Source organism: Sorex fumeus, unplaced genomic scaffold, assembly GCF_029834395.1.
Source record: "Sorex fumeus unplaced genomic scaffold, SorFum_2.1 ptg000019l, whole genome shotgun sequence".
Lineage (NCBI taxonomy): Eukaryota > Metazoa > Chordata > Mammalia > Eulipotyphla > Soricidae > Sorex > Sorex fumeus.
The window spans coordinates 6649157-6677047 of record NW_026606076.1 but is presented as its reverse complement, the minus strand read 5'-3'; the positions used below and the strand labels follow the sequence as shown (position 1 = coordinate 6677047).

Here is a 27891-nt window from a genome sequence, read left to right as displayed (position 1 = left end):
GGATGGGTCTGTGAGCCAGTGATGAAGTCACTACATTTCTTGCTCCAATGCAGGGACTTCTGGTCAGGTGGGGGGCGGGGTTAGCTGTGCTCCTCTGGTGCTCACGGCTCAGGTCTTTCCATGGAGCTTCCTGCTGATGCACAGGAAAAACAAAGGCAGGAGGTGGTGACGCGCCCTCTGCCACACCATCCTCAGGCATGAGAGCGACAAGATGACCCAGTGCAGTGACAGGAGCGCACAGGCTTCTCGGGTCTTGGGTTGTTTCAGGAAGGAGACGTGGGATGTGGCTCCGAGCCTGAGTGCCTGGCTCTCTGCTGTTTGAGGCCATAGGGCTTCAAGCTCCTGGATCCAGGCATCTGTGCTTAGTTCATGCTGTCCTTCACCCCCCTGGACTATCCATCATGGAATGATCTGCGCTTTAATTTCCTGACTTTATCGTTAATCTTCATTATCTGTCAGGTATGTAGAATAGTCCATGGAAATCTCAGCCTTTGGCCTTCCTGTATGTGCCTCAGCAGGGTGGCTGTGCAGCCTGCAATTCCGGGTCCCCTCTTCTGGAGCATCCGGACCCCCTCTGCCCTCTCTAACACCATGCTTATCTTTGCCTTCGGATCATTATATGGTTTTGAGTATCTAAGAAGTTTATCGTCGTTTAGGTTTTGGGCCCAGCGATAGTAATACATGACTCCTCGTGGGTCTCAGGTGTAACTCCTGGCCGTGCGCTCAGGAATTGTACCCAAGGATCTGAGACCTGAGCCTGTCTGCCTCAAGCTAAGCACATGGTCTCTCTGCTGTTCTCTCATGTTCCATATCAAAATTAGTTTGGATCAGGACATGAATAGCAGGGAGCGCACTTGCATTTTAGGCCGCTGACTGATTTTTGATCCCCTGCATTCCATATGGTTTCATTATCCGGTCTGGTCAAAATACAAAACCCAAAAGCTAGTTTGGGTAATGCCAAGCTCCTCATAGTGATCACCCAAAAGATCTACCCTTTTCTGCGGGCCTGTTTGGACTGTGAGAACTATCAAGACGTCTGCTAACTGCTGGGCCTCATTCTGCTATCCACTGAGTAACTTACATTCTGTTTTGTTTGATTTCATAACTCAAACCCAAAATTTGGGATTCAGTATTACCACATTTTGCTGCTGTACCACAGGATCATCGGTTACAAGTGAGCTGGAAAGATTTGCATGTTCAGAATAGATGTTATTATGCCGGTGGGATTTTCATTGGACCAAGCATGTGGCTTGAATGGGGGCACCTGGCATCCTTTGCTGTCAGCAGATCTACAGACTCTGGACACCGCAGGGAGGAAATCCACAGCCTTATGCCAAGAGTCATAGGTTCTTAGCCTCGTTGGGTGCTAAACTCAGTAGTTTTAAGATTTAAAGACATTCTGTTTTTTTTAAATACCAAAATAATACTTTTTTTTTTTTTATAGAATGTAAGCACAGGTGGTCGTTGTTGAAAAGAACTGGTTTGTTGGCCATAGTGATAGTGTAGTGAGAAGTGCACTGCTTTGATCAGGCATGGAAACCAGATTCTATACCCAGCACCCAATATGGTCCGCACAGCCCCAGTAGGAGTGATCTATGAGCACTGTTTCGTGTGACACTCCCCCAACAAATAAATACAAACAAAAAACCCAAAAACCTCATTCATCCTGACATTAACTCAATTAGGTTCGATGTCTTCAATGGCCCCTGTGTTCTCAGCTTTGTGGGGATTCAGCCTTGCCTTCGTACATGCATCCCGAGCTCCATACTGAGCTACAACCGAACCCAGACTCCGGTGCATTTTTATTTGCTTGAAACTTGTGCTTCCATTTTCTGTATAGGAATTATTTTCACTTAATGTATTCTTCATTGTGTTGAGAAAGAAATGGAAACACGTTCATGACCAACACTTCTGTCAATTTTGCATGTCCTTCTTGCAAAAACATTTTGTCATTCCAGGAAAAGCCATACATGTGTCGGTAATTGTATTTGCCTGGTGGAAATGTTAGACACGAAAACCTGCAGGGCTCGACATTTGTTTGACATGAAGACTCTCAAGAAATCAAGAAATCAGTGGAATCCTCTGCTGTTCACCAGGGAAGCAGCCAGCCTCGAAGGGATGTCTCTGGTCCTGTGCTCTATGACAGTCTCTAAACACTGGAATCTGGGACGATTTAAGCACACCCTTTACAGTACATTTCTGCATCCAGTGTTCTGTATTGCACAGATGAGTGACATCATTTTGTTTGTGTTTCTTTTTCTGGCTAACTTCACACAGTAAGGTATCTTATTGTCCCAACGCTGTTGCTGCATAAAATCAGTAATTCTAAAACCTAAAAAAAAACTTCTTTGTATTCATTTGTCTTTTTGCTTTTAGGGTCACACCCAGCGATGCTCAAGGGTTACTCTGGGCTCTCCACTCAGTAATTACTCCTATTTATGATTAGGGACCATATAGATGTCAGGGATTGAACCTGGGTCGGCCAAGTGCAAGACAAACACCCTACCTCTCTGCTATGATACTGACCCCCCTAAAACCTTTTTAATACAGGTGTAATACTGCGATTTTACATTTGATAGACAGCAAAGTCAAGTGGCAATTGTTGAAAAGAACATGATGGTGCAGCACTGTTGATTTTTCATTAGGAAGGGCACTTGTTTTGCACCAGAAAAGGAACCTGGACTCCATCCCAGCACCCCACATGTCCCCTAGAGCCCCAGCAGCAGGAATCCCTGCGCAGTGCTCCATGTGACCCTCTCCCCACCTAAGTAAACAGAACAAGAAACAAAAACCTCATCGATCCTCAAGAGGAATCTGCTTCAGGTGAGATGTTTTCACAGTGTCTGTCTTGGGTGTGTGGGGATGCATCTTTGCCTTCGCACATGTATCCTTTGCTCCACACTTAGCTAGAATCAAACCCAGTCTCAGGTCCCTTTTATTTTCCGTCTAACTGGTACTTCATTTTTCTGCAGAGGGAGTTATTTCCACTTACTGTGTCTTTTCATTGAGTTGAAAAAAAATTATATAGCTATGTGACCCCGCATCAGTCAAGTTTGCTCGTTCGACTTATTGAAACAGTCATTGCTTGGAAAATTCAGTCACATGTCAGAATTTCAACCGAGGGGGTTAAATGTTAGAAACCAACCTGCTGATGTAGAATTTTCTGGAGAAGGAGACTCTCAGGCAAAGCACAGTAATTGGAAGCCTTCTCTGCTGTTCTTCAGGGAAGCAGGAGCCTGGGTGTGTTGTCTGATCATGTGCACTGTGACAGAATCTCAAGTGACCAGTTGTATCTTCAGCCCCATGAGTATGCCAAGACAGGTGGGATGTCTTGTCTGGGTGACCAGAAGAAAGTGAGCACCCTTGCTGCAAAGAAGCTCTCCCCTGGGAAAAGCTACTCAGAGACTGTTCAGCTCAGTCCATGGACACAAACCGCCCCAGGGGAGAAGCCTCTGGACAGTGGGAGAGGTCACAGTTTATAGAGAGTCCTTCACACTGACATTCTCATAAGCAAAGTCACCATGGTAAAAACCGTCCAAGTGTAAGGAATGCGGGGGAACCTTCCCAGGTCCTCGACACCTTGACATCTCCTTCGAAACACACAGAGGTGGACAGAATCCCCAGGAATGTCAGCAGCAAGGACAGACTTTGAGTCCAGCATCACCCCAGTGTGACCATGTGAACATCCACACAGGACAGAAACTACATACGTGTCAAGAATGTGGGAAGGTCTTCCATCAATCCCAATACCTTATTATACATAGCAGAGTTAGTACTGGAGAGAAACCATATGCATGGAAGTACAGTGGGAAGCCCTTTGCTTCTTACTCAAGTCTTTTATTTTTTATTTTTATTTATTTTATTTATTTATTTTTTTTGCTTTTTGGGTCACACCTGGCAATGCACAGGGGTTACTCCTGGCTCTGCACTCAGGAGTTACTCCTGGCGGTACTCAAGGGACAATATGGGAAGGTAGGACTCAAGCAAGGCAAATGCCCTACCCGATGTGCTATCTCTCCAGCCACTCAAGCCTTTTTTAAGCACAAGAAAATACATACTGGAGAAAAGCTTGTTATATGTGAGGTTTGTGGGAAAGCTCTTCGGTACCCGTCACTCCTCATTACACATAGGGGAATTCAGAGTGGAGAGAAATCTCATAGATGTTGGTGTTTGGTATCGCCTCCACTCAATCCTCAGCCCTCACTATGCATGTGAAAACTCATTCTGGAGAGAAGCCTTATATATGTCGGGAGTGTGTGAAGGCCTTTACTTGATCCTCAAAGCTTACAGTACATAGGAGAATTCACACTGGGGAGAAACCACATACATGTACAGAATGCGGAGAGACCATTGTTTACATCTCCACCCACATACTACATCCTCAGATACTGCTTGTATCAAAAGGCTTACACAACAAAACTTTATGTATGTAAAGAATGTGGGAAGACCTTCTTGTTTCCCTCTGATCTTTGGAAACATGGTCAAATTCATATTGAATGACTAATAAAAATTTACAGTGTCAGAACAGGACCTCTCAGTAGAACCTCTTTTGTTTGGCCAAGGGAGTGGGGAGTGCAGAAAGTGTACTTCGTGGCTGCCACAAAAGTGCCACAAGCACAATGTTTTGAACATCTCAAATCTATGGAATCCCCAAAACTCTGGCAGGGAGTAGGAGAATGTTTGGGGTCCTTCCAAATGTGCAGCAGGTTGGGTGTTTGCCTTGCACGTGGTCGACACGGGTTTGATACCCAGCATCCCCTATGGTCACCTGAGCACCGCCACAAGTAATCCCTGAGTAGCGAGCCAGCGGTACCCCTGTGCAACTTCCTGTGTGACGACAAAAAGCAAAATGTATAGAGGGGGAATATGTGTGAGGATGACCATGATGGGAAAAAGGGTCAGGAAAAGGAGACAGAATTCTGAGAAATCTCTTGGCTTCCCCTGGCTAACCTGGATTCCTTCCCCTACACCATAGAAAGCCTTGCACCCCCCATACCTTTAGTTCTGCTGTGACCTCCCCCAAATAAAGCCAGGGCACTGGTGTGGCAGTGTTGGGGGCTGCAGAGTTGGGCAAGGATCAGGGGTCTCTCTGCAGAGAGCTTGGAGAGTCCTGGGGAGCTTCAGTAGGTTCTGGAAGGGCGAGAGGGCCGGGGTGGACATTCCTGAGAGAAAGGACCCTGGGAAGGGACGAATATATTCCATAGCGCCGTCTTGTGATGACGCAGGGGATGAGGTGCGTACCGGGTTTACAGGGAAGATTTCCAGATCTGGGTTTTGCTTCAATGATTAACGATCAAACCTCATGCAATAGAGCAGGAGGAAAGTGGGTAGAAAAGCGCTCCCCTTGCAGCAGTTAAAGCGGGTCCGAACTCAGGCACCCCCTATAGTTCCCTGAACACCTACAGGGGTAATTAAGGAAAGAATAGCCAGGAGTCATCCCAGAACATTGCCGGGTGTGGCCCCCAACCAGAATCTAGCAAACGAAAACCATAACCTCAGTTTCTTTGTCAGCGGATTCCTTCACCTCAGGCCCAGAGTAACAACGAGCTGAATCTTGCTTCGACCTCACCAGCTACACACAGAACAGAGAAATGACTTTTATTGAAATGGAGGGTGATGAGGTATGGGGGTGACCAAGAGAGGAAACCTTTCAGATGGGGTTCTTTGAGATAGAAGATGGGAGGGAGGCAATGCTTTGTGCTCAACACAGGTCAATTCCCGGCATTAGTAGGGTCCCCGAGTGCCCGCAGTACGTCTGCTGTGGCCACCGACCCCTCTCCCCAATAACCCAGTGTCACTTGCCTAGAGAGTCAGTATGGTGGGTGGGGAGGGGACGAAGACCATGTTTCTTTATGTTGCTTCAAAACCCACTAGGAATAGCAAATTCTGGACACCTAATAAAGAAACCAGAGACTCTTGTGGGGTCAGTCAGTGTGTGTGTGGGGGGGGGCTCTGGAGGGCGGCAAGCATCTGTTTGTGGGGACCACACAAAATAATGCTCAGGGGTTGGTCCCACCAATTGTTAGATATTTCTGTTGGCGTGCAGGTGTCTATGGGCTGCAAGAGCTCCAAACCGATGCAAGGCCACTGTTATCCCACTATGGTCCCAGGCTGCGTGTTTGATTCTTAATGAGCCCCAGCATTGGAGCAAACCCGATGGCTGGAAATCTTAAGGGTGGGGAACTCAGGCAACGGGAGTTCCGCTTAACCGTCACGAGATGCCGCTGTGGGGCGGTTCCACAGCGTAAAAATTTCCACCCTTGGGTTTGCTTCCATGTTAGGTGTGGGGTAATTAAGGATTAAGCATGCAGCCTGGGGCATGCAGCAGTAGTAGAGCCCTTAGGGCACCTGTCTTGTGTTCTGCAGACTTGGGTACCTTTGCCGGTATCCCATGAGAAACCCCAATTATGCCAAGAGTCATTCCTGCGTACAGAGCCAGTTGTCACCCCTGAGCATCATCAGCTGTGACCCCCAAAACATGAAAAAGGAAAGAAATCAGAGCATCCTCTGTCGGCAGATTCCTTCGGAAGGAACCTTAGTGGGGTACCGAGATGAATCTTGCTTCCACATCCCTCATTCTCACAGAATGGGAGGAGAACACCGTCAAAAATTTAGGGTATCAGGTTGTGGGGTACACAATAACAGGAAACTTTTATGAAGTAGTTCAGCCAGAGAATAAACAGAGGGGGGTTAGAACTTGACATGCTCAGAGAGCGAACATAATATTTTTATTTAAAATTTTCTTTTCTTTTTGGGTCACACACGGTGATGCACAGGGGTTACTCCTGGCTCTGCACTCAGGAGTACTCCTGACGGTGCTCAGGGGGCCATATGGGATGCTGGGAATCGAACCCGGGCTGGCCGCGTGCAAGGCAAACGCCCTGCCCGCTGTGCTATCTCTCCAGCCCTTTATTTAAATTTTTTTAAAAATGGAAACTTGCCTTCCTTGTGGCAAATGAGCTTCAATTCTAGGCATTTCTAATGTTCCCCAGAACCTCGCGGGCCCACATCAAACCCCCAGAAAAAATTAACAATCCTGAAACACTCACTTTCCTGTACCCCACTCACTCCTTAACTGCTTGTTTTACCCAGATCAACCCTGTTGCAGTTTTCCTGATGGCCTTGTGTGTGAGAGCATTGACTCTACACTTGACTGACCAGTAAAGCATCAGGGGGGACTTCTTATCCGAGCTCCCACGCTGACTCCAGCAGCTGCCTCTCCACTTCCTTATTCAAATCCACCCCCCTCCCGCCACTGATTCACCTGGGTGGGGATAATACTTCTCTGCGCATCTGGGGTCTGGCCCTTTAAGGCTGCTTGCAGCACCGGAAGTGACATCACAGCGGGGCCCTTCCTGGTGCTTCTCTTCCTGGAAACGGGCCAGAGAGTCCTTGTTCTCGTGGGTGAAGGACCAAGTAGGGCCCCAGTGAGGATGGGGACTCTGAAGGCCGATTTTGTCTTGCTGCAGGTCCGGTGTGGCCTCCCATGAGTGCCCCGCGCCTCCCCATCTCCACACTGAGCCGCGGGACCGCCCCAGCCTCTCGCGCTTGTTTTTCTTGTGTTCCCCGATATCCAGGCGGTTCCTGAGGTATGATGGAGTCTTTTGGGGGGGGGGGCGCCGAGCTTTGGGAGGTTCATAGGGGGTTGTAGTGAGATTTGGGGGTCGCGGGTGTGAGTGCGTGATCCTGGGGGCTACTGTGGCCACGGTCGCCTTCAGCTCTGCTTTGGGGCAGCCGCGGGTGGGCGCGGAGCTGAACGTGTTGGCTGCGGGACTTGGGGTGGAGGAGCTGCCAAGGGCAGGGCCTTAGCCTTCCCGAACCTTCCAGCAGACCCATGTTGGGTCCTTGCCCCAGTTTCGCTGCTGTAGAATCTCCAGATTCACTTTGAGGCACCGAGCGCAGCCCCCCAAAGGCAAGAGACCCTGTTGCCATCCAGCTCTTTCATTGGCTGCCCTCGTGGGTCAGGGCGGGATGGTGGATCTGCAGGTGGCCGGGGTTTGCAAATGATAATTTCCTTTTGGGGCTATTTTTGGCGTGGGGAATGGGGGGCTCTGCATTCCCGGAGATACCCTGAGGGCTTACTCTGGCTCTGGCCTCAAATATTATTCCCGGCAGTGCTCTGGGGCCGTGGGGATGCAGAGGATTGATTAGTGTCAGCAACGCAAGCATCCTAACAGGTTTACTGTATGTTGGAATAGGAATATCTGCTTCTTCACATCAAGTTGCAAAGTCCTGCCCAGACCCCTGGCTATCGAGGTGAGTACGGGGAGTAAAGGGTATGTGTGTGTGTGCGCGCGCTTGTGTGTGTTCGTGTACTGCTGGTAAAAGTGTATGTCTGTAGAAAGTTTTTTATTTATTTATTTTTGCTTTTTGGGTCTCACCCAGCCGATGCTCAGGGGTTACTACTGGCTCTGTACTCAGGAAGCACTCCTGGCGGTGCTTGGGGGACCATGTGGGATGCTGGGAATTGAATCCGGGTTGGCCGTGTGCAAGGCAAACACACTACCCACTGTGCTATTACTTCAGCCCCTGTAGAAAGTTTTAAGAAATTTTTATTTATTTGCTTTTTGGTTCACACCGGTGATGCAGGGGGTTCCTCCTGGTTCTGCTCTCAAGAATTACTCTGGTGGTGCTCAGGGGACCATATGGGATGCTGGGAATTGAACCCAAGTCGACTACTTGCAAAGCAAACCTCCTTACCCACTGTTTGACCACTCCAGCCCCTGTTTTTTTTTTTTTTAAGAAGACAGGGGCTCCCCCATGCAATCATAACCCAAATGGTGGCTGAAGGGGGCATGGATGCATGGGATTACCTGGCCTCAGAGTCCGTCCCTGGCTGGGCCTGTGAGAACCTTCTGTGGGATCCGGAAAGAGTCCCCAGACCAAGGCAGGTTCGACTTTTCTCACTTGTAGCCAAGCCCAGAACTTGTGTTGCGAAAGGCAGCACAGATGCCAACCCATTTTGCTTCTCCTGGGGAGACAGAAGCATTAGGCAGTGTCCTCCAGGCGGTACTGTGAGCCAGTGCCCGAGGGTGTGGCTGGTCAGAACTTGGGGGTTTTGCTCCTGTCCAGTGCTCACAAATCTGACTTCTCCTCCAGGTCTCTGATCCTCGGGAAAAACAGAGGCAGGAGAAGATGGTAAGATGCCGTCGGACACACCGACGCCAGGTAGGAGTGACAAAATGAGGTGATGAAGTGACAAGAGCGTCAGGCTTCCCGGGCTGTCTGTCTCAGTTGCTTCAGGAAGGATCCTGCCACCTTGTCGGAGCACTTGGCTCTCTGCAGTATGAGGCCACGTTTGTGTCAGCTTTGTTGTATTTGGCTTTAGGACCACAGCATCGCAAAGATTACTGGTGCTCAGGGATGACTCCTGACATGTCTCAGGGACCATATGGGGTGCTGGGCATCAAAGGCTGGTGTCTGGGAATTTTGTTTTGTTTTCGGAGCCACACGCAGTGATTCTGGGGATTATACTCTTGGCTCTGCACTCTGGCATTGTGCCTGTTACTGCTTAAGAGACCCTATGGGACAGCGGGTATCACCAGCCCTACCCACTATCCCCATCCCATTGTCCTATTACACAGTCATGCTGCTTTATTTTTTGGTATTTATTTTTGTGCGACAGGGGAGTTGCTCAGGGCTTCCTCTTGGCTCTGTGCTCTGGATTTCCACCTGATGTGCATCATGGGTCCCCGGTGCGCTGGCCCTGTTTGTGCCCTGGCAGCTAAAGGAACTCGGGCCTCAGGATACATGTTTCCACTGTTTTGTCCTTCTCGCTCTGGAGAGCTTCTCCTGGTCTATCACACAGTTCAGCATTCATTGGCTGTTCGGTTTGCGGTTCTGGGCATGTGCTGGTCCCAGGGAGACAGAGCAAAGGATCTCTGGGGCCATCAGAGCTGTTGGACTTAAAATACTTTGAGAGGCATTTGGGGTGGCCCTGAACCATGATCAGAGTTCAACAGGCACATATGTGCATGAACAGCTTTCAGTCGGTGGCTGGGCATTGAGTGTACCCTTCTCCCTAGAGCATGGGCTGTGGGATGCAGGGGGCGTATGTTTTGTGTTTTGAGATGAAAGCAGGGTTACTCACTTGGGTCACAATGATTGTATGCTCAGTTTGTACTCTCTGGAGTGCTCACAGGAGCAGTGGTTGAATTCCTGGGTTCATGTGCAAGTCTGCCACCTTCAGGAACCTTCTAGTAGAGCATTCTCACTTTTTTTTTTTTTTTTTTTTTAGATACCCCATAAAACTTTATTTTTCATAGTTTTATTTTGGAAAATCTATTTTTACAAAAACATAGAGTGATACTTATAAACTTCTTTAACAAGACCTATAGTCAAGCTCCAAAACATCAAACAGTTCCATAAGCAAATTAATGACCTAATTTTTAAAAGTCACAGTGTCTTAAAGGACATAAAATCTAGACACACTCACTCATACACACACATATATATAGTTAGTTAGTTAGCATATAATAAAATTTAACAGATTCTCATACTCATTGTTGTTACTGTGTCTGGCATATAAATGTATATATAATCTGGAAAGCAACTAAGCAATAGAAACACATCCCAAGGTGACAGGAGGTGGTATTAGCGAGGAAGAACTGTGAAAGAAGTCTTATAAAAATCAAATAATTCAAATAAAAATATCAGGCATAATGTGTAAATACATGAGGATGGACTTTCCATAGGAAATAAAAATGAGACTATAAAAATGATAATAAAACAATGATTATTGTACTTTACATATCTGTGAAATAAAAATTTCACCAGATGAACTTCATAGCAAATTGATTGTAAGGGTCATCATTGAACAGACTATGAATTAGCAACCAAATCAATAGGTCAGATGAAAATACCAGTTGACACATCAAATTCTAAAGAATTAGAGTCTCTTAGTAAAAGTTTCTCAGTGTTGGCACTGTTGACATCTTGGATTTTTTGTTGTGGGAGACTTCCTAAGCACTTTGGGGCACTTAGGTATATTCCTGCTATCTACTGAGTAGGTGCCAATTATATAATATTCACAGTGACAGAAAAGAGATCTTCAGAGTTTGACAAATATCCTCGAGCCAGTTCTCCACCACCCTCCTTCCTGTCCATTATTTTTTTTTTTCTTTATTGAATCACCGTGGGAAAGGTTACAAAGCTTTCAGGTTTAGGTCTCAGTCATGCAAATATCAAGCACATTTCCCTTTACCAAAACTTATTTTTTACCATGAAGAACCCCAATAAAACCCCACCCCCCACCCCTCCCAGTCCCTGTGGGGCAGATGAATTCTAGTTAACACTCTATCTGCTTTGATTAGATTCATTGTTTCAATAAAAGATTCACCACTATTATTTAGAGTTTACCCCCCCCCCAAATCAGACATGCTGAAAAAGCATTGTGAAGTGATTTGCTTTCTACAGTTGGGTTCAAGAATTAAATGTTGGTTTTGGATTTCTGCTATTTTACTTATTGAACCTGGAAGTATTTCTACTGAAAGTCAGATAGTTAAGAAATTGGTTTCTGTGCACTGGAGACGTGGCCGTGCTGGAGAGCCGCTAGTGGGGGGCAACTGGTGGCCTCGGTAGGGCGTGAAGGGCGGACCGAAACGCCCCCCTTCCCATGAGGTTTTAGTCGCCCCCACTACCCCGGCTCATACCTGCTGTCCACAAGGCTCCCATGCGGCCGCCATCTTTCTTTCCAGAGAGGAGAAGGCGACTGGGGCAACACCCTTTCCCCTCCGGACAGACCTGATGGCCTGGATTAACGCATAGTCCATTCACTTTTCTGCTCCAAGCTGCCGGGTTCTGCATTAAGTCCTTGTGCTTCTGGGGCCGTGGCCGTGCTGGAGAGCCGCTCGCGGGGGGCAACTGGTGACCTCGGTAGGGCGTGAAGGACGGACCGGAACGCCCCCCTTCCCATGAGGTTTTAGTCGCCCCCACATCCCCGGCTCATACCTGCTGTCCACAAGGCTCCCATGTGGCCGCCATCTTTCTTTCCAGAGGGAGGAGGGCGGAAGGGACCAACACCCTTTCCCCTCTGGGCAGACATGATGGCCTGGATTAACGCATAGTCCTTTCACTTTTCTGCTCCAAGCTGCCGGGTTCTGCATTAAGTCCTTGTGCTTCTGGGGCTGTGGCCGTGCTGGAGAGCCGCTCATAGGGGGGCAACTGGTGACCTCGGTAGGGCGTGAAGGGCGGACCGAAACGCCCCCCTTCCCATGAGGTTTTAGTCGCTCCCACTCCCCCGGCTCATACCTGCTGTCCACAAGGCTCCCATGCGGCCGCCATCTTTCTTTCCAGAGAGGAGAAGGCGACTGGGGCAACACCCTTTCCCCTCCGGACAGACCTGATGGCCTGGATCAACGCATAGTCCGTTCACTTTTCTGCTCCAAGCTGCCGGGTTCTGCATTAAGTCCTTGTGCTTATGGGGCTGTGGCCATGCTGGAGAGCTGCTCGCGGGGGGCAACTGGTGACCTCAGTAGGACGTGAAGGACGGACCAGAACGTCCCCCTTCCCATGACGTTTTAGTCGCCCCCACTCCCCCGGCTCATGCCTGCTGTCCACAAGGCTCCCATGTGGCTGCCATCTTTCTTTCCAGAGAGGAGAGGGCGAATGGGGCAACACCCTTTCCCCTCCAGACAGACCTGATGGCCTGGATCAACGCATAGTCCGTTCACTTTTCTGCTCCAAGCTGTCGGGTTCTGCATAAGTCCTTGTGTTTCTGGGGCCGTGGCCATGCTGGAGTGCCGCTCGCGGGGGGCAACTAGTGACCTCAGTAGGACGTGAAGGACGGACCGGAACGTCCCCCTTCCCATGAGGTTTTAGTCGCCCCCACTCCCCCGGCTCATACCTGCTGTCCACAAGGCTCCCATGCAGCCGCCATCTTTCTTTCCAGAGAAGAGAGGGCGAATGGGGCAACACCCTTTCCCCTCCGACAGACTTGATGGCCTGGATTAACGCATAGTCCGTTTACTTTTCTGCTCCAAGCTGCCGGGTTCTGCATTAAGTCCTTGTGCTTCTGGGGCTGTGGCCATGCTGGAGAACCGCTCGTGGGGGGCAACTGGTGACCTCGGTAGGGCGTGAAGGACGGACCGGAACGACCCCCTTCCCATGAGGTTTTAGTTGCCCCCACAGCCCCGGCTCATACCTGCTGTCCACAAGGCTCCCATGTGGCCGCCATCTTTCTTTCCAGAGGGAGGAGGGTGGAAGGGACCAACACCCTTTCCCCTCCAGGCAGCCATGATGGCCTGGATTAACGCATAGTCCATTCACTTTTCTGCTCCAAGCTGCTGGGTTCTGCATTAAGTCCTTGTGCTTCTGGGGCCGTGGCCGTGCTGAAGAACCGCTCGCGGGGGGCAACTGGTGACCTCGGTAGGGCGTGAAGGACGGACCGGAACGCCCCCCTTCCCATGAGGTTTTAGTCGCCCCCACACCCCCGGTTCATACCTGCTGTCCACAAGGCTCCCATGCGGCTGCCATCCTTCTTTCCAGAGAAGAGAGGGCGAATGGGGCAACCCCCTTTCCCCTCTGGCAGACTTGATGGCCTGGATTAACGCATAGTCCTTTCACTTTTCTGCTCCAAGCTGCTGGGTTCTGCATTAAGTCCTTGTGCTTCTGGGGCTGTGGCCGTGCTGGAGAGCCGCTCGTGGGGGGCAACTGGTGACCTCGGTAGGGTGTGAAGGACGGACCGGAACGCCCCCCTTCCCATGAGGTTTTAGTCGCCCCCACTACCCAGGCTCATGCCTGCTGTCCACAAGGCTCCCATGTGGCCGCCATCTTTCTTTCCAGAGAGGAGAGGGCGAATGGGGCAACACCCTTTCCCCTCTGGACAGTCATGATGGCCTGGATTAACGCATAGCCCATTCACTTTTCTGCTCCAAGCTGCTGGGTTATGCATTAAGTCCTTGTGTTTCTGGGGCTGTGGCCGTGCTCCAAACTTAACTATGATTTTCAGAGAGAGACGTTGGGTGGTTTACTTTGTATATATGGATCACTTTGTATGTAGAGAGATGTCGTGCGGCCGCACAAGCGGCCGCGCGGTTTTGAGGAAAAGTCCTAGTTCCTGCATACTCAAGCTGTGGTTGTAGAGGCTTCTGGTCACCGGGGTTCCATCTGGGGGAGGCGGGATGCGAAACCTACCCCATCTGGGGCTTCCCGATGATCTCGGCTCTTTTTGGAACCTGTTTTTTTTTTTTTCCTTCGGGATCTGCGGGTCCCGCCCTCCATGTTGTCCTTCTCTTTGGCTGAATGCTGTAAATATGGCGCTGGGGGGCGGGCTGTGGGTGTGACTTCCGGAATCAGAGGTTACCTGGGAGGTGTAGTCCCGGGAGATTTGAGGAAAAGTCCTAGTTCCTGCATACTCGAGCTGTGGTTGTAGAGGCTTCTGGTCACCGGGGTTCCATCTGGGGGAGGCGGGATGCGAAACCTACCCCATCTGGGGCTTCCCGATGATCTCGGCTCTTTTTGGAACCTGTTTTTTTTTTTTTCCTTCGGGATCTGTGGGTCCCGCCCTCAATGTTGTCCTTCTCTTTGGCTGAATGCATTCTCACATTTTTACAGACGTAGCTGTCTTAGAGAGAAGTTGGGACCCGTCTGCCAGGAGTTCAGGTGGAGACTGGTTCTTCCCGAGGGGACAGACCCCGAGCCCCTCTAGGGCCTGGGGGTCCTGGCTTCACAGCCCAGGGAACATGGTGGGGACAGACCCTGACTCCTGCCCCTCTTTGTATGTCGGCTCAGGACACGGTGACCTTCTCCGACGTGGCTGTGAGCTTCACCCCAGAGGAGTGGACATGCCTGGATACCTCTCAGAGAAAGCTCTACAGGGACGTGATGCTGGAGACCTACGAGCACCTGTCAGCCATTGGTGAGAGCAGTGCGGGGCCGACCTTGTCTGAACAGACCGGTGTGGGCTCCCTGTGCTGGGCCGTGACTGTGTGTCCAACAGTAGCTGTGAATGTCCTGGTGAGGACAGCCATGCAGTAGCTGTTCCTCTAGTTCCTTCCCTGGTTTTTTTGTTGGTGCTCACCTGGCGATGCTCTGGGCTTACTCTAAGCTCTGTCCATAGGAATCACTCTTTGTGGGTTTTAATGAATCTGGAGTGTTGGGGATCGACCCAGGTTAGCCCCGTGCATGGCAAGCTCCCCACATGTTGTACCATCGCTCAAGTCTCTCTAAAATGTTCCTGGTTCCTGCCAATGCTGAGCTCACTGATTATTTCTTGTACTACACATAATTTCTATGTATTTTGGTTTTGCTTTTATTTGGGGCACAACTTGAATATTCTTGTCTCTGTGCTGAGGGATCACTCCGGGGGGTGCTCAGGGGCCATGGGGTGCTGGGGATTGAACACGCTTGGCAGCCAAAAAGGTTGCTGTCTTAATCCTAGTACTATTGCACCTGGCCCACAACTTCAGTTAATTTATTTTTATTTTATTTTAGTTTATTTTTATTTTTTTTTCATTTTTATTAGTGAAACACCCTGAGGTACTGTTGTATACTTACAAATTTTTGTGCTTGGGTTTCAGTAATACAGTGATCAATTACACTTCTCTCCACCAGTGCCCATTCTCCACCACCACTAATCCCAGTATCCCTTCCACGCCCATCCCCCAGTCCACCCTGCCTCTATGGCAGGGTATTCCCTTTTATTTTGTTTTGCTTTGGTTTGGGGTTATACTTACAAACACTTAGGGATTATTTCTGGCTGACTATTCAGTTATTCGGGCTGGAGTGATAGCACAGCGGTAGGGCATTCGCCTTACACGCAGCCAACATGGCCGATCCGAGTTCGATTCCTCCGCCCCTCTCGGAGAGCCCGGCAAGCTACCGAGAGTATTCGATATGCCAGACACAGTAACAACAAAATCTCCAATGGAGACGTTACTGGGCCCGCTCGAGCAAATCGACGATTCAGTTATTCATCCTGGTTGTGGTCCGGGGCATCGTGTGCTGCTGGGGACCAATCCTGTACATGTGTGCAGTGTCTGTGTTCTGCCTGCTGTCATATCGCACCAAACACAGTTCATTTATTTCTTAGGGCCTCACCCCATAAGATGCTGCTCTATTTCAGGGCTCGTGGTCAATTCCAGTTGTTCTCTGTTCAACAGGACTCAGGGTTTGCCTCTGAAGTATACAGTCAGGGATCAAGCAGATGACTCGAGAGACCCTACTGAATGCCAGGATTGAACTTTTATTGACCTTGAGCAAGGCCAGTGCCTGACCTTCTGTGCTGTCTGTCTGCATCCTTTTATGTTTATTTTTATAACCAATTTGGGGCTTTGGTCGTCTTTGGCCATCTTTGGATTTGTTAAGCTTTGGGGTTTACTGCACTCAGGTATCAGTTCATGCAGGCTCAGTACATTGCATGTGATGCCGAGCCTTGAGTGACAGTACAGTGGGCACGGTGCTTGTCTTGCAAGATATGGACATGCATTATATCCTTACCATCCCATGTGATGCTCAAGCACTATGAAAGGTGATTTCTGAATACACAGTCATGGAGAAGCCTTGAGCATCCCCGGGTGAAGATCCCAAACTAGAGAAAAAAATACTATGTGCTGTGTTGTGATCAAACCCCCGTTGGGGGGGAAAACCTGTTGGCCCTTTGCAATGCCAGGGCTATACTATTCGTGATGTTTTCTGGGGCCCCATATTCTCTTAAATTCAGACCTGAATCTTAGCTCTTGGATAACTCCAAATCTGGAGCATTTTAGAAGTACAGATTCTGTTCATGCCTTTCCCGTAATTGACTCCATTTTTATAGGGAGACATGGGGCTTACTTGTCACGTTTTCCTTGTCACTAATCCATGCTCCATCTCTGAGAGGTTCAGGGCATTCTGGGGTGAAGCCTGCGGTGATCTCCTGGCTGGAAGGAGGAACCCTGAGGCCGGGGAGGAGAGTCATGCGTGCAGGTGAGTGTCTGAGAACCCTCCGTGGCTCAGGCCCTGGGAAGTGTGTGGGTGCCCTGAGCACATGTGAAACGAGCTGCTGACCCTGATATCCTTGGGTTCTTGGATCTTGGCATCTGTGTTCTATTCACGCTGCTCTTTGCTCCCACGGATTGTCTGTCATGGAATAATCTTGCGCTTTAATTTCTTGGCTTTTACATTATTTTTCCTCTTCTTCCAGAATTTCCATGAAATTTTCACTTCTTGGTCCCCCTGTCTTTTCCTTACCAACCTATTTGTAGAGCTTATAATGTTGCTATACTTTCAAAAAATTTTGCCTCTTTTGTTTAGTTAATAAGTGAGGCCATAATAAAGCTATTTTGGCTCTGAGTGATAGTAATGCAGGAAATGCGCTTGTCCTGCACACTGTCCACCTGGTTCAATAACCAGCATCCCATATAGTTCCCTGAGCATCACTGCGTATGTTCAGCAAACAAAAAAGAAAAAAAATGTTTTGTAGGATTGCCAAGCTTTTCACAGCAATGTTCCTCAGGGACCTTCCCTTTTCTGTGGGATCCTTTGGACTGTGAGAACCATAGAGATGTCCTCCAGCTGTACTGCCTGGTTAAGGATGTTTCATTCAATAATTCTTACATTGTATATTGTGTTTTGTTTCAGAACTCAAAGCATGGCTTCAGGATTTGGGAACTCAGTCAGCGAGTATGAGTGAGCTGGTAAGATTTGCAAGTTTGGAATCAATATTATAGTACGAATGGAAAATGTCAGTGGACCAGCATGTTATTTTTAAAGTGCAGGGCCGGGAATGGCCAGAAGGAAATTCAGAGTATGATCCTTGAGGTCGAGGACCCTTATCTTCACTGGGTGCTGACATCTCTGCTCAAAACCTAAGGAAAATTGTAATATCTTTCATGTAAATGCCGTGCTTTTTCATTTGATTGAAAGTATCTACAAATGGTAATCGTGAAAGGAGCTGGTCTTTTAAACTGGTCCATCCACATTGCTCCATGTGTTTCACAGAGACCTACCGGGAATAATCCCTGACACTGCATGGTGTATTCCCTCACCCAAATGAAAACAAAATACAGAACAGAAAAAGTCATTGATCCTGAAAAGAATCTGCCTGTGGTGAGATATTTTCAATGGCCCCTGTGGTCAGTCTCAGCAGTGTGGGATGCAGCATTTTTTCACAAATGCTTTCTGGGCTCTGCTCCACAGCGAGATAGAACTGAACCCAGAGTTTAGTGTGTTTTATTTTTCTTTTGAATCTGTTGCATCAGTTTTCTGTGGAGAGAGTTATTCCTGCCTGTTCATTGAGTTGAAAAAAATATTTAACAAATTAATGGCCTCTCATTCATCAATTTTCCACGTGTGTCTTACAGAAACATTAGGTTAGTCCATGTTAATGCCATCCACCTGTCGCGAATTGCATTGCTGTCGTGCAAATGTTAGAAACCAATCTGCAGGTACCAGTTTCATGTAACATGGAGAGTCTTAAGGCATAGAATGATAATTGGAATCGTTTGCTGTTCTACAGGGAAGCAGCCAGCCAGAGTGGAATGTCTCTGACCCTTCACACTGTGAAAAAGTCTCGAGTGTGCATTTGTGCCCTGAGCCACACGGGGATGCCAAGGCAGGCAGGATGGCCTCTGAGGGTGATCAGAATGGAGAGAGCAACCTCACTCTGAAGAATCCCTCCCCTGGGAAAAGGTTCACACAGTCTGTTGTTCTCGCTCCACAGACACAAACCCCAACATTGGGGCAGTCCCTAGAATGTGGGAGAGGAGCACTGTTTATAGTGAGTCCTTCACACCGAAAGGCCCACAAGCAAAGTCACCATGGATTAATGCTGTCCAAGAGTAAGGAATGTGGGGGAGCTTCCCCGTGTTCCCAGGACCGTGATGTTCCCTTTGAAACAAACAGTGGAGAGAATCCCCAGGAGAGTCGGCGGCATGGGCATGGTTTGAATCCAGCGTCACCCCTTTGTGATGACATGAACATCCACACAGGAGGGAAACCACATACATGTAAGGACTGTGCAAAGGCCTCCAATAGACCCTCATACCTCTTAAAACATTGTAGAATTTATACTGGAGAGAATGCATATTTGTGTGAGCAATGTGGGAAGGTCTTTGCTTACTCGTCACACTTTTCTAGACACAGGAAAATTCATACTGGAGAGAAACCTTATAAAGATAAGGCACGTGAAAAGGGCTTCACTCAATCCTCAACCCTTACTGGGCTTATGAAAACTCATACTGAAGAGAGGCCTTATATATGTAAGGAATGTGGGAAGGCCTTTAGTTATTCCTCATTCCTTACTCGGCATATGAGAATTCACAATGGAGAGAAGCCTTATGGATGTAAGGAATGCGGGAAGGCCTTTATTTATTCCTCAAACCTTAGTCGGCATATAAAAATTCACAAAGGAGAGAAGCCTTATGGATGTAAGGTATGTGGGAAAGCCTTTTGTTATCCCTCACAACTTACTTGTCATATGAGAAAACACACTGGAGAGAAGCCTTATGGCTGTAAGGTATGTGGAAAGGCCTTTGTTGCATCCACAAGCCTTAATAGGCATATGAGAAGGCACACTGGAGAGAGACCTTATGTTTGTAAGGTGTGTGGGAAGGCCTTTTTTGTATCCTCAAGACTTATCCGACATATGAGAATTCACACTGGAGAGAGACCTTATGTTTGTAAGGAATGTGGGAAGGCCTTTCTTTATCCCACAAGTCTTACTCATCATATGAGAATTCACACTGGAGAGAAGCCTTATGGATGCAAGGTATGTGGGAAGGCCTTTGTTGAATCCTCAAGTCTTACTCGACATATGAAAAAGCACACTGGAGAGAGACCTTATGTTTGTAAGGAGTGTGGGAAGGCCTTTGTTTCTTCCTCAACCCTTACTGGTCATGTGAGAATTCACACTGGAGAGAAACCTTTTGTTTGTAAGGAATGTGGGAAGGCCTTCCATAAGGCCTCCGGCCTAAATGTACATAGGGCAGTTCACACTGGTGTGAAATCTTATATATGTCAAGAATGTGGGAAGGCTTTTCTGTTTATTTCTGGTCTTAGGAAACATCAGAAAATTCATATTACGTAAGTCAATGCCCTAATAACAATTTTTAATGTTAAAACAGCCCCCCTTTGATAAAGTCTGTTTTCTTTGTACCGTGGGATGCTGTGCTACAAAAGTGCAGCTAGGAAAGAACTAATCCTTTAGTCTTTAACAAACATTTTGGGATGTCAGTTTATAAGGGAAAGTCTATGCAAAGGTTCCGGCATTTAAACTCTATGTGTATGTTAACATGTACTTTGTGGATTTTCTGGTGAAAGCCAGGAGCAATGTGAATTAAAAGGCAAAAAATCCCCTGTGCTCAGGGCTGTCAAGACTCACCACTGTCTCATTCTTTATAGTGACTCCGGCTTGACTCTCTTTTTGCTTTGTGGTTCACACCCAGCGATGCTCAGGGGTTACTCCTGCCTCTACAGTCAGTAATTACTCCTGGTGGTTTCTTGGTACCATGTGGGATGGCAGGGATTGAAACTGGGCTGGCCCCATGCAAGGAAAAAGCGCTCCCCCTGGACTATCGCTCTAGCCCCTGTGACTTGGCTTTGAGGCCCTTGATTTGGGGGATTATAGCAGAGAAACAGACACATCTTCATTCTTCAGGGCCTCCTGATTCATGTTCTTTGGAGCCACACCCAGCTGAGTTCTACTCCTCGCTCTCAGCTCAGTCATCCCTACCTGGGGGACTGAGGATCATTATGGGGTACTGTGGTTGGAATTTAGGTGGGCTGTGTTCAAATTCCTTCCGCCATGCCATCTCTGCCTCCCATGTGTTCAGATACTGGCTAGCATTGTGTAAGTCTTAATCACTTCACTTAATCACTTAATCCCCATTATTCATTGATTTACTCGAGCGGGTGCCAGTAACTTCTCCATTCATCCTGGTTGCGTGCTAGCGTAGCCCAATGGTATCTGTTCGTTCTAGGAACATGCAGAGCCTCAAACCGATCATTCCGGTTCTTGACGAAGAAGTCTGACCATCTTGTAGGTGGGCGTCCACGTGATCTTTTGATGTCCCGTGGAATCCAATCAGTAATGGCTCTAGTCCAGCGGTTGTCTATAAACCTCATTACGTGTCCAACCCATCTGATTTTTGATGCCTTGGCAAATGAGACAGCGTCCCTGATTCTTGAGCGTTGATGAAGATCAGAACTCCGGATTCTATCTCTCATTTGAGTGAATCGTGATATTCCAAGCATAGCTCTTTCGATTCCTCTTTGAGAGACCCGAATAATATTCTCATCCTGTTTTCGTAGGGTCCAGGTCTCTGAGGCAAATGTTAATGCAGGAAGAACAGTGGAATCAAAGAGATGTGCTCATAGCTGGAGGTTCTTTGTCCTCTTAGTTATTTCTTCAACGCTCCTGAAGGCATTCCAAGCCGCTCTTTTCCTCCTGCGCAACTCAGGTGCCAGGTCATTCATGATGTTGATTTCTCGACCTAGGTATATATAACTGTTGCATTCGGAGATGGTGGTTCCGTTGAAAGCGAATGGAGCATCAGGAACAAGGCTGTTTCTCATAAACTTTGTCTTCGTAAGATTCAGCTGTAGTCCGACCTTTCCACATTCTCGGTCAAAGTTGTTCAGCATTTGTGCCGCTTGACTGATGTTTGGTGTTATTAGAATGATGTCATCACCAAAGCGGAGGTGGTGTAGTTGCCAACCATCTATCTTCACTCCCATGCTTTCCCATTCTAGTCGTCGCATGATGTTCTCGAGGGTGGCACTGAAGAGTTTTGGTGAAATGGTATCACCCTGCCGAACCCCTCTCTTGATATGGATGATTACTTCTTTGTAGAATGGTGAGATCTTGGTAGTGAATCCGCAATAGAGCTCACGAAGGAACCTGATGTATTGAGTTTGTATGCCCTGATTGGCTAGGGCTTCCATGACCACTTCCGTCTCAACAGAATCAAAGGCCTTCTTTAAATCAATGAACGTTAGACAGAGCGGCATTTTGAACTCCCGAGAATCCTCAATGAGCTTAGTAATCGTGTGGATATGGTCAGTGGTACTGAATCCTTTTCGGAATCTGGCTTGTTCACATGGTTGTCCTTCATCTAGTGTTCTGCTAATCCTATTCAGGATGACTCGAGTGAACAGTTTGTAGACGACAGGCAATAGGCAGATTGAATGATAGTTGCCAATGTCGTGGATGTCTCCCTTCTTGTATAGTAGTACAGTCCTGCTGGTTTTCCATTGGGATGGAACCTTGCATACAGACAGGTAGCGTGTGAAGAGCCGAGCCAATGTATTGATGAGTACTGATGGTAAGTTCTTCAGGTGTTCAGGTCTGATCTTGTCTGGGCCAGGTGCTCTTTGTTTCTTTACCGACGAGATGGCATGTTGGATTTCGGAAGGGAGAACATTGGGAACGACATATCCATCATGTGGTATGTGGTATGTGGGCAAGTGGACATGGCTATTAAAGAGATCTGAGTAGAAGTCATGAATAATCTTCTCCATTGCCCTTCTGGAAGATATGATAGATCCATCATGATGTCGGAGGGCAGTCATCTTGGTTTTGTAGTTAGTGAAGGACAGGCGGGCATTACGAATGCTTTTCCTAGCTTCTGCCGCATCTACCAGTACTGCTGCTCTCCTGTTTTTCAGGTCATCCTTGATGGCTTCTCTGCACTGTTTTGCCAGTTCGTATGTTCGTTTGTGGTTGCCTGAGGCATGTGCCAAGCCACATTGGCAAATAAGTTCAAGAATGTTCAAAGAAAGGCGGATTTTTTTGTGGTTATCTCTCTCGGCATTCCTCGTACAATCATGGAGGTGCTGAATCATTCGATCGTATTCCTCATCAATGTTGTCAATGACGGCATCTTCCCATGTTGCCGCAACAGAGCCAAAGAGCTCCCAGTTGGTGGTCGTTATGGGAGTCCTCTTCTTAAACCTTGCATTCTTTTCTCCTCTTTCTGTGAGGTAGAATTTTGCACGAAGAAGACGGTGATCTGAACCCGTTTGGAATTTTGGAACAACAGCAACATCGGTTAGGCAAAACACAATACTTAGCATTGTGTAAGTATAAACGATAAATGTTTCAGAAAGTGTTATCTTAGTTAAATGGCCCTGGCAAGTTTCTTTAATGAAGTGCCGTGAAAACAGTTCGTTTTTAAATTTTGAACTTTTTTTCCCGTATTTTTGGGTCATATCTTGAAATACTCAGAGAATACTGTTTTTAGAAAGACATATGAAAGGATGAATGAGGCCCCTTGCATCAAATGTCTGACAAATGCCGGGAATATGGGTCAGCTCCCCACATCCCAGCAGGCTGTTCCATTTATCTATGATTACTCACAAGGTTGGTCACATTCCTGGATCCCCTCCACCAAGTTTAATAATATTACAGAAAAAATTAAGTGTTGTATTTCGAATTAGCGAAGTCCCCTCAGTGTAGTAGACACCAGAATGATAAAATGGATTCAGATCTGCTTAAAGGACAAAAAAGGCTCCAAGGTGCCCAAAATGGCTTGCTGCCCATTAGCCTCCATTTTTAGGGTCGGAATATATGATGTTGTTGGTGCAGCCTGGCAGTGCTCAGGGCCTACTCCTGGCTTTGCAATTCATTGGTGCTCAGGGGACCATTTGGAATTATGAGGGTAGAACCCAAATTGACCACATGCAAGGTAAGCGCCCAAGCCACTGTACTAACCTCTTGCCCCATAGTCTAGATTTAAAATTGTGCTTCTGAAACGGTGTTTCTCTTAGGCAAGAGTCCACTGGTTTGGTGTTTTCAAGGGGTAGTGTGTTGACCAGACAGTGCTCTCTGATGTTCTTACCAGCCTCTCCTCCTTTTCCAGTGTCTCTCCAGCTCTCTGGGATGTTTCTAGGCCAGTTCCTCTCTGCATCTCCAGGGCTGGTTTTGCAGTCACTGCTTTCACCCCATCTTAATTACTCCCCCAAGAAACTCAGCATCTGGTGAATTGTACCAACCGTCCTGTTTTACCTTGGATCATCCCAGCTGCATTTTTCCTGATGGACTGTGTGTGAGAGCATTAGGTCATTGTTTGACTGAGCAGTACAGAATCAGGGGTCTTCTTATCCCCACCCTCCTACTGTGTGACCCACCACTCTCCACAGCCACCTCTGCACACCTTTATTCAGTCCATCCCCCTTGATCACAGATTCATCTGGGTGGGTAAAAAGGGTCTGTGCATCTGGAACAGGGCCCTTTAAGGCTCAGGTTCTGGCAGCAGTGGAAGTGGCGTTCCAGGCCAGGGACCTTCAGATAATTTTTCTCTCCCCATTGTGGTTGCCTGATCAGGCCGCCATTGGTCTGGTGGTAGAGGAGGAAATGGTGGCCCTTTCTGGAAGGGGGACTGTGAACACCTATTTTTTGTCAGGATGTGAGTGGGGGTCCGTGAGAGCCCAGTGCCTCCTGTTCTTCGCACTGTGAGTGCCAGGGCCACTCCATCTTGGGGGGCCCTTTTGTGCTTGTGTTTCTCTCATTTCTGATATCAGCCATTTCCTGAGGCATGAGTGATGTTTTAGGGGAAACCAGAGGCTTTAGGGGGGCAGGGGTAGTGGTGTGTGTGAGTGATCATGGTGGTCCCCTTTGGCCAGCATCACCTCCAGCTCCATGAATGGTCAGCAGCAGGTGGGCGTAGGGCTGAGCGCAGGGGCTGAGCTTGGGGCCTGCGGGACCTGCAGAGGGCAGGGCTTGGCTGTCCCGACCCTCCCAGCATGGAACTTTGCTCTGCCCTGTTTCAGAGCACTTGGCCCTGGCATCACTCACTCGTGTAGAACCTTCAGATTCACTTCAAATGGCGGGGCCCCAGCCCCCCTGTTGTTGTGTGTCCTTTGACTGTCGTGAAATGGCAGGACAACATGATGGCTTGATCCCTGCTGGAGGCTGGGTTTTGCAAATGACACTTTTTCAGTATCATTGTTTTGATTTGGCTTGTGTACCACATCCAGAGTTTCTCAGGGTCTACTAATTTTTTTTTTTTGCTTTTTGGGTCACACCTGGCAATAAAAAGGGATTACTTCTGTCTCTACAGTCAGGAGTTCCTCCGGGCAGTGCTCACGGGACCCTATGGGTTGCTGGGAATCAAACCTAGGCAGGCTGCATGCAAGGCAAACATCCTACCTGCTGTGTTATCTCTCCAGCCCCACTCAGGGTTCGGGAACTGCCTCCTGGGTTTTCCTTGTGGATGAGTGTTCACTGCTCGCGTGTTGTCAATCATAGACCTTTGACTGGACAGTGTTCTCTGATGTTCTTACGAGCCTTTGCTCCTGATCCAGCGTCTCTCCAGCTCTCTGGGCTGTTTCTAGGCCAGTTTCTCTCTGCTCTTGTGCTGGGTTCGAGTCACTGCTTTCACCCTACCTTGATGGATGATTTCCTGGAGAAGCTCATTGTCCCGTGCCCCACCTGCTCCCTATCTGCCTCTTTTGTTTTGAATGAGCCCCCTCTGTTTTTTTCCTGATGGACTGAGTGTGAGAGCATTGGCTCATATTTGCCCAGTAGGACTTATTACCTGTCACTAGCCCTTCACTGTGTGACCGGCCATTACAGCAGCTGCCCCCATCGCTTTATGTGAGCCCATCCCCCTTGTGCCACAGATCCACCTGGATGGGCATAAAGGTTCTCTCCACATCTGGAGTCTGGCTCTTTAAGGCTGCTTGTGGAAGCAGAAGTGACATCACAGGGGACCCTTCCTGGTGATTCTATTCCTGGAAACTGGGTCAGTGCCATTGTTCACGTGGGTAAAGGACAGAGTAGGGCCCCTGGGAGAAAGTGGGACTCTGAAGGCCAACATTGTGGCAGAATGGGGACAATTTCCCGTGAGCGCTTGGCAGTTCCCCGTGTCCACACTGAGCTGCGGGTCCTCGCCAGCTTGGGGGCACTTTTGCACTTGTTTTTCACTTGTTCCCTGATACCAGGTGGTTCCTGAGGTGCGGTGGATCTTTTACGGGGTCAGGGGAGGAGGATGTGAGTGAGTGATCCTGGGGGACTCCTGCGGCCACAATCGCCTCCAGCTCTGTGATGGAGCACCGGCGTGTGGGTACGGGGCTGAGCAAGGGGGCTGTGGGCCTTGGTGGTTAGGGACCTGCCGAGGGCAGGGGCTTGGCCATTCTGACCTCCAGCTGACCTACGTTGGGACCTTGGCCCCAGACTCGCTGCTGTAAACTCTCCAGATTCACTTTGGGCAGAGTCGCAGCTCCCGCAATGCCAAGAGACCCTGTTACTGCCCGGCTTTTTCAATGGCTTCCCTGGTATTATGGGGCCATCCGGAGCAGTGGATCCGCAGGTGACAGGGGTTTTAGTTTCCTTTGGGGGCTATTTTTGGTGTAGGGAATGGAGGGCTCTGCATGTCCGAAGATACTCTGGGGGCTTACTCTGGCTCCTGGCTCAAGTATTCTTCCTGGAGTGCTCTAGGGGCCATAGGGATGCGTAGGGATGCAGAGGATTGAGTGGTGTCAAGAAGGAAAGTATCTTGCTAGTTTTACTGTCTGCCAGAACAGGAATTTCTCCTTCACATCAAGTTGCAAAGCCCTATCTAGAGCCCTGTTTATCGAGGTGAGTTCTGGGGGTAAAGGGTGTGTGTGAGTGTGTATGTGTGTGTGTAGAAATTGGGTTATTTTAAGAGGAGAAGGGCTGTCCCCATGATCGAGCCACATTCTGGGCTATGGTTGTGGGGGGCAGCCCTGCTGCCAGCCTGCTGGGTGTGCTGAGTCATGTGATCTGGCCTCTGAGTCAGCCTCTGGCTGTGCATGTGAAAGCCTTCTGTGGGACCCAGGGAGGAGTCCTCAAGCCAAGACAGGACTGAGTTTTCTCCTTTGTAACCAAGCCCAGAGCTTGTGTCATGAAAGGCAACACAGAGGCCAACCCATTTTGATTCTCCTGGGGAGACAGAAGCATTAGGCAGTATCCCCCAGGCGGGTCTGTGAGCCAGTGCCTGAGGGTGTGAATGGTCAGGGCTGGGGGTTGTGCTCCTCTCCAGTGCTCACTGCTCTGACTCCTCCTTCAGGTCTCTGATTCTTGGGAAAATCAGAGGCAGGAGAAGATGGTGACATGCCATCAGACACCCCATCTCTAGGTGGGAGGAGAGTGACAAGAGAAGGTGATGCAGTGACAGGAGCGATCAGTCTTCATGGGCCAAATGTCTCTGAGTTGTTTCAGGAAGGATCCTGCATTGTGCCTCCTTGTCGGAGGGCCCAACTCTTTCTATATGTGGCCATGTTTGTTTCAGTTTTGTTGTTTTTGGCTTTTGAACCACACCCGGATTAAAGAGTACTCATACCTTAGTGCTTAAGGATGACTCCTGAAATGTCTCAGGAACCATATGGGGTGCTGGAGGTCAAACGCTTGCATCTGGGTATTTTGTTTTATTTGGCGGGCTACAGCCAGTGATTCTGGGAATTATTCTTGGCCCTGCACTCTGGCGTTATACCTGGCAGTGCTTGGGGGACCATATGGGAAGATTGGGTTCACAGCCCCACCTTCTGTTCTATTACTCCATACTGCTGCTTTATTTTCTTTCCTGTTTATTTTTGTGCAACAGTGGAGGTGCCCAGGCCTTCTTGGCTCTGTGCTCTGGATTCCCACCTGATGCACTCATGGGTCCCCTAGGGTGTGCTGGCCTTGTTTTCACCCTAGCAACTATGGTGGCTCAGATCCCAGGACATGTGTTTCCCCTATTTTGTCCTTTTTGCTCTGGAGAGCCTTGTCTGCTCGGTCGCACAGTCCCGCATTCACTCGCTTCTCTGTTTGCAGTTCTGGGCATGCGCCGTCTTTTTGAGTCACACTTAGAAATACTCATGGATTACTCCTGGTGTTGCTCTGGGACCCTGTTAAAGGTAATGCAAGAGAAATGTCCGCCCTGCTGTCCTGTCTCTTTGACCCCTACTCGAAACAGTTTAAATGAACTTTACTGTGTGTAGAAAGATGTTTGAAAGGATGGAAGGGCCTCC

General features: G+C 48.6%; 1 pseudogene; it reads right to left on the bottom strand.

Moving 5' to 3' along the window:
* Positions 1-7860: 7860 nt before the first annotated feature.
* Positions 7861-7972, bottom strand: LOC130022561 (uncharacterized; annotated as a pseudogene).
* Between the last annotated feature and the right edge of the window lie 19919 nt (positions 7973-27891).